The sequence below is a fragment of the Eulemur rufifrons genome, chromosome 18 (genome assembly GCF_041146395.1).
Source record: "Eulemur rufifrons isolate Redbay chromosome 18, OSU_ERuf_1, whole genome shotgun sequence".
Lineage (NCBI taxonomy): Eukaryota > Metazoa > Chordata > Mammalia > Primates > Lemuridae > Eulemur > Eulemur rufifrons.
In genome coordinates, this window is record NC_091000.1 from 65,144,473 (window position 1) to 65,151,434 (window position 6,962).

At 45.5% G+C, this 6,962-nt stretch overlaps 1 pseudogene; it reads right to left on the minus strand.

Annotated features, from left to right (window-relative positions):
- Positions 1-6,594: 6,594 nt before the first annotated feature.
- On the minus strand, positions 6,595-6,759 carry LOC138399281 (U2 spliceosomal RNA; annotated as a pseudogene).
- Between the last annotated feature and the right edge of the window lie 203 nt (positions 6,760-6,962).

Genomic DNA, 6,962 nt, shown 5'->3' on the forward strand with positions numbered 1-6,962 from the left:
AGGGGCTTGGATAAGCTCTGGCAAGAATGTCTCCAGCTGGTGACAAGTCTGCAGGATTTTCCTGGACCACTGAGGAGGCCAAGGAGCAACCCTGGCCCTATCTTCATGGAGAGGCCCTGTAGAGGATTCTGGGAGGCAGATGGAAGAATAACACCTTTGTAGGCCCTTCCTGTGCAGATGTGGTCATCTTTCCAACTCCTGAGCTCCAGCCCTGGGCCCGTGCCATCCTCGTTTATTTTGAGGGGCTGCCATGGGCTCCTCTACCCATGAGCCACAGGCAGGATCCTTGGGCACCCAAGATGGGAGCCCTGGAGTGTGAACCCTGCTTGGTCAGCTCTATGCCTATTTCCTGCTTTTCTCCCGGCAGCCCCCAGCCACCCCTCCCCCATAGCAGCAGTGGTCACCCTCTGCTAATTGTGATCCAGATCCTGAACTTGGAGACAACTAAAACCTGGATCCCATTTCTGCCTGGAAGCAACAGAATCACATAATCTATACACTGGTGCATGCCCCAGCCCAATGTAATGAGGATAAAATGTGTAATAAATGAATGATCATGAAACAAATATACAAAGAATTTATTAGGGGGAAACTCTGTTGCACAAGATGGGGAGGGAGCTGGAGGAAGGCTGAGAAGGCAACCAGACCTCAATGCAGGTCTGAGCCCAGGTGCAGGAGAGAGGGAAGGAAGGGAGGGAGGGGGAGAGGGGGAGAGGGAGGGAGGGGGAGAGGGAGGGAGGGAAAGGAATGGAAGCATCTGGGACTACAGAGTGTTTCCAAGGGAAGTTTGGCAAGGCTGTCGGGATCCTTGTGATGGGCAAATTTCAAAGGTAACCCCCAGCAACCCCCCTCCTGGTTGCCATGCCCTTGTGTAATCTCTTCCCTTGGAGGGTGGGCTGGACCTAGTGACCGGCTTCTGCTGAATAGAATGCTGCAAAAGTGACAGCATGTCACTTCCATGATGTCATCTTGCTAGACTCCCTCTCTCGCTGAATCTTGTTTTGGTGAGGCACGCTACTAGATTGGAGAGTCCCAGTCTACAAGGAGCTGTGGGTGACCTCCAGCCAACATCCAAGAAAGAGCTGAGGCCCCCAGTCCAACAGCCGATGAGGAGCTGAGTCCTGATCACAACCACTAGGTGAGCTTGGAAGCAGATTCCCCAGTTGGGCCTCAGATGAGACCCAACCCAGGGTGACACCTTGGCTGCAGCCTCAGGAGAGACTTGGAAGCAGAGGACTCAGCTAACTTGTGCCTCAATTCCTGACCCATAGAAATGTGGAATGATAAATGTGTGATGTTTTAAGCCACTAAAGTTAGGTTGGGACAAGGAGGAAGGGGAACAGATGCTTAGTCTAGGGGGTGCCCATTGAGGAGAAGATGACTCTAAGAGCTGCCTTGTCTACAATAAGAGGAACAAAATGACCAGAAGGGGAGGGGGCTTCCAAGAAAGAACAGATGACATGTCAAGGGTCTTCCAAGAAAGAACAGATGTAAGGTCTGTGATAGGGGGTCTCCAAGGACTGACCAACCAGAAAGAGGTTGAAAGTCCACAAAGTGGAGATATGAAAAAGGCCATGAAAGAGGGTCTTTGGAGCACACACAGTTGAGGCAACAGTGTCCTTGAATGAACTACCCTCATTAACATAGTAAAAATCACACCCACCAGTGCCATGACTGTTTACAAGTACCATGGCAACCCCCAGAAATTGCCTTATAAGGTGAAAAATGGGGAGGGTTCCCAGTTCCAGGAATTCCCCACCACTTTGCAAGAAAAACCATGAATATTCCATCACCCCACCACTTAACATAAAATTAGGGAATCAGCATACAGGGGAAAATCTTGTTAAACTCAGGGTCTCCTGCACTCGCAGGGGTTGACCCATTCCTTCTCTGGAATGTACTGTGCATTAACACACTTTGGCACTTTGCTTGCATCTGCTTCATCTGCTCATTTGCTCCGTCCACTTGGTACCAGCAACCATTCCTCGGTACTGGGAACCAAGAACCAGGGAATGTGGACCTGACATCTGGTCCCCACACCTCACACTAAGTTTTGGGGTAGTTTGTTATGCAGCAACAGGTAGCGAATGTGGTCCTTGAGCCAACCTCTCCCATGAGAGAAGTTTTACAACCCCCAGAAATGCGCCTGCTTTAGCAGCCCTGATGCACCCAGTCATTAGCTGGGCACAGCCCGCGGGCAATGTGGCCTCATGCAGATGTTGCGATGGATTCAGAGTGCAGCAGCTGGGGGCCTCAGACAACTACATTCCCTGCAGTCAGAGATCTCAGAGGCATAATCTCGTGGCTACCACAGACACTGAGAGCAAAGATGACATTTCTCATCCTCCCTTGAGGCTTGGGTGTCTCTCTCTCACTTGCTGGATCTTGTTTTCTTAAAGCAAGCTACCATGTTGGAAAGTCCCATGTAACAGGAAACTGTGTGTGACCTCCAGCCAACAGCCAGGAAAGAACTGAGGCCCTCAGTCTTCTGAAGTGGCCTTCTGGCCAATACGGTATATGTGTAAGTTGTATACACAACTTCTGAAAAGAGTCCTTAAAAGAAGAGTGCTATCACCTCCTTGCCTTCTCCTGTCTCTTGGTGGCTGGAATGTGATGAAATTACAGGATCTCCAGCAGCCATTCAGGACCATGTGGCAGAAGCTATGTGTGGAGGATGATGAAGTTATTAAAACAAAATAAAAGAAATCTGAACCCCAGTGATCCTGGGCCACTGTGGATTGCCTAGTTTCATGGGAGAGAGAAATTAACGTGTGTAAGTCACTGCTTGATTTTCTGTTACCATAGGACTTAATCCTAACTGAAATAAAAATTCTACATTTTATGTGTAAAGTCCAAAGATTAAAGGAGTAAATATTTCCCAGAGAATAAATCATAACAAAAATAAAAGTTTAATTACCCAAGGCTATTCCTGGGAGATGCTATTTGCTCTAAATGGTGAAGGTGGTAGCAACTCTCCCCTTCCTATTGCGAGGAGGGTGTTCCACTTAGTTAGCAAGGACAAGAGAAGGAGGCCATTGACGTCCCTCATGGAGCAGGTCTGAAAACAGCACGTGAGAAAGCAGCTAAAAGCCCCCCACTGCGTGCCGGGCTGAGAACACTGGCTCCAGAGGCGTAGAGTTTGTCAAATGAGGGGACCAAGGAGGAAACCAGCTTGATTTTAATTATCTGCCAAATCTGTTGAAAACTAACTTTTTCTAAATAAATCTTCTTTGAAGTTTTCAAAGCTTGAGAACATAATAAATATTACCCTTTGTTGAGTTTGTCATTTGTTCAACCCAGCACCGTTCTTTGGCCATGGCACTGGGGGGTATTTTCGGGAAGGATATGGTTACCCTCTTTGATGACTTTCAAAACATGACTTTACCCAACCAAACTTTTTGGCTATGATATCCATAACATTTTTAGCCCTCGCGTGTATTTCCAACGTGTGGCAACTTAAGGTTAGCAAATTCCGTAAGTTTACGAACTGTCCCATGGGTCAGGAGGCAGTGTCACAGTTGTGATGAATGCATGAACCCAGAGACACACCAGTCTGCTTCTAGCTTTGGCTCTGCCCCTCAACAGCTTGTGTCACCTGGGGCAAGTGCTTGGTCTGTGACACTGTTTCTTCATTTATAATAGGGGATTAATAACAGTGCCTAGCTTAGGAGATTGCTGTGAGAATTAAGTCTGTAATACATGGAAAGTCTTCAGGGCTCAGTAGAGTGCTGAGCATGTTCTAAGTACACAGTATTAGCTATTATTATTAATATTAATACCTAATCTCAAGTCATGTGCTATTTAATACAGTACCCACTGACCACAAGTGCCCATTAAGCACTTGACATGAGGCTAGTCCAAATGAGATTTGCTGTAAGTATAAAATGCAGACTGGATTTTGAAGTCTTAGTATAAAAACAAGAATGTAAAATATCTCTGCAATGATTTTTTAAAATATTGGTTGCAGGTTGAAATAACATTTTGGATAATTGGGTTAAATAAAATATGTTATTAATATTAAACTTAATTTCACCTGTTTCTTTGTTTTTTTTTTTTTTTTTAAAAAAATGTGACTACTAGAAAATTTAAAATGACCTCTATGGCTTGCATGTCAGATTTCTTTTGGACGAGGTCTAGGCAGACAAATGGGATGGGGGTGGGTAAGGGAACAAGGGCTCCATGGTTCCCTTTGTCAGTATCTGGTGGTTGTTAGGGGATGGGACAAAGGAGACAGAGGTTTAGGGGGAGGAAACCCACTTCCCAAGGGCACTGTGGGTACCAATATGATTCAGCTCCTCAGGTACAGACTGAGGTCAAGGGGTGGTCATGTCAGGGGGCCGCACTCGGTCCCCTGAGTCAGAAGACAGGCTAGAAATCTGGTGGTTCAGGTAACGGGGGTTTAGAAAGATGCAGTGTCATCAATCTAAGGTGAAGTCTAAGATCCAGGGTAGAGCATGTTGTTGACAAAGAACCAATGGCAGGTTGTTATCAGGGTAGGAAGTCCGCTTCCCAGAGGCACTATTGGTACCCAAGTTCAGTTCCACAGATGTTCATTGAGAACCTATGATGTGCCAGACCCTCTATTAGGAACTGGTGAAGACACAGTGCCTGCCTTCAAGATACTCACCATCTATTGGGGAAGACAGATAGATAAACAGACAGTCATAGCACAGAGTGGTGAGTATTGTCATAGGATGCAATGGGACTCATAGTAGGGAAAGCCAACCCATTTTTGTGGATAAGGAAGTGTTGCCTAGAGAAAGCAGCATCTCTAAGACCTATGGGAAAGTAGCCAGAGACAAAAGGGAGAGGCATCTTCTAGGTAAGAAACCTGCCTGTGCTAAGGCCGGGAGGTCAGGAGAGCATGTGTGTTCCAGAAGCTGCGTGTGGCTCAGTGCTGCTGCTGGGCAGAGTGAGAGGTGGGAATGGGAAGTTGGAGAGAGAGGAGAGGACGACAGATTACAGAGGTGATGGCATCACAGATGGAAGGGTTTAAGGGCACAGGGGTCGGGAGTGGTTTAAAGACTTTAAGCAGAGAGGACTAGATTTGTGCTTTAGCAAGATCTCTCTGCTCACACTGTGGGGGCTCTGGCTCCAGGTAAAATGGATTAAATACACGCCACCCTGTCTCTGCCACTGAAATCAGCCATAAAACCTGGACAGAATGCATGGAGCAGATACTCGAGTGCTCTGAAAAGTAAACAGAAGCAGGTGGATTGGAGAAGACGCCTAGAATTTGAAGTACTGCTAAACTGGTAGTGATTTTACATTTCTTCCCCCTCCAGTATTTCCTGGACTCAGCACATCCTGAAACACGGCACTGAGGAAGATCCGGGAAAAGCTCACTGGTTCAGGCTTGAGAAGTGGCAAAGGTGTCGTTTAATACTAAGAAAGAGTTGGGGAAGTTTTCCTTTTTACTTTTTTTCTCCAATCTCTTACATCGCAGTCCCCAAGCAATCCTGAGATGGCACCAGAGACAGTGGCAGCAGGGGGGACCCCCAAGAGCCCAAACCTCTGAGAGAGGGAAACTTCCCCTCCAATTGAAGGAGCTGTGGCCCGAAGAGTGTGGGCTGGACCCTTGTTGATTTTTGAAATTCTTTATTCCACCATTTGGCCCCAGATATGGGCTCAGTTGCAGCGAGTGTGTGGCAGAGTGAGGTGAATAGATCCCCAGCTTTCTGGCTAGAAACAGAAAAGAGAGCCCCAGGGAAGCAGGAAGCACTGGGGAGAACGTGGGGCGGAAGGATCTAAGAAGATCAACCTCAGAAATTTGTTTATGAGCTCCAGAGCTCATTCCTGAGCTAAATGTGCACAGGCCTAACTCTAAACAGAACATCATTGAGAACTGAACTGGGGACAGATTGCAGTCCAGCGCCAGACTCGTCACTGGATGGCACACATATAGGACACGTCTGAATAGCACTGCAAAAGTTTTGAAGATGACACTGACCTTGAAACCACATTGAGAGAAAGTTGGTTAGAATTTACAGCCTGAATTCAATAGAGTTTGCTAAACAAAGCAGTTTGCCTGCCCAACTGAAAATATCAACATTTCTCATGGGATTTAAATAAGACCTAAAGCCTTATAAAATGATATCTAAAATATTCAGGAAAGAATTCAAAATTAGTTGGCATACAAAGATCCAGGAAAATCTCAACTTGCATAGGAAAAGCAAGCCCCAGCAAATGCCAAGGTCAGGATATCACAGATGTTGAAATTACCTGACAAAGACTTTAAAGCAGTGATTACAAAAATGCTCAATGCAGCAAGGGAAAACCCTCTTGAAATGAATGGAAAGAAAGAACATCTCAGTATATAAATAAAGATACTAAACAGAAAAAAGAATCAAATGGGAATTTTAGAAGCAAAAAATATAATAACCAAAATTTTAAAAACTAACTGAATGGCCTCCATGGAAATGACAAAAAGCATCGGTGAACTTAAAGGTAGATCAATAGAAATGATCCAGTATGAATGATAGGATATTCAGTTTCTGAATTCAGATTTTGTTATAACAGCCTTACAATAGGACTTGGGAAAGAAAAACATAGTTTAATATTTTTAGCTGCTATTTAGCATCTTAAGAACCTATGCTGGGGAGCTCAGATCTTGGAGTTCATGACTAAGTGTAGAGAAGATGCCTGTCTTATCTGTGCAGATTGCTGCTCCGGGTATTAAAAAAAAGGGAGAAAATTCATCCCTTCTCATTCTTGGAGATTATACTACACTTGATCTTAGCCAAAACGCTGAGAAGCGATAATGTTCTTGGAGATGATAAGAGAAAAAATACAGGGAAAGAGGCAGGAGAGGTAGCTGGTTGGAACTTTGTTGCAATTTTCTGTCTTTATGCTTGAAGAGGATTGAGAGTGTCAGACAGCAGTGTGTGGGAGCCGGTTTGTACCAGCTCTTGAGAGCTGATGGTTAAAACTCCAGGAATTTTGCAAGCTGATGGTTAAATAGT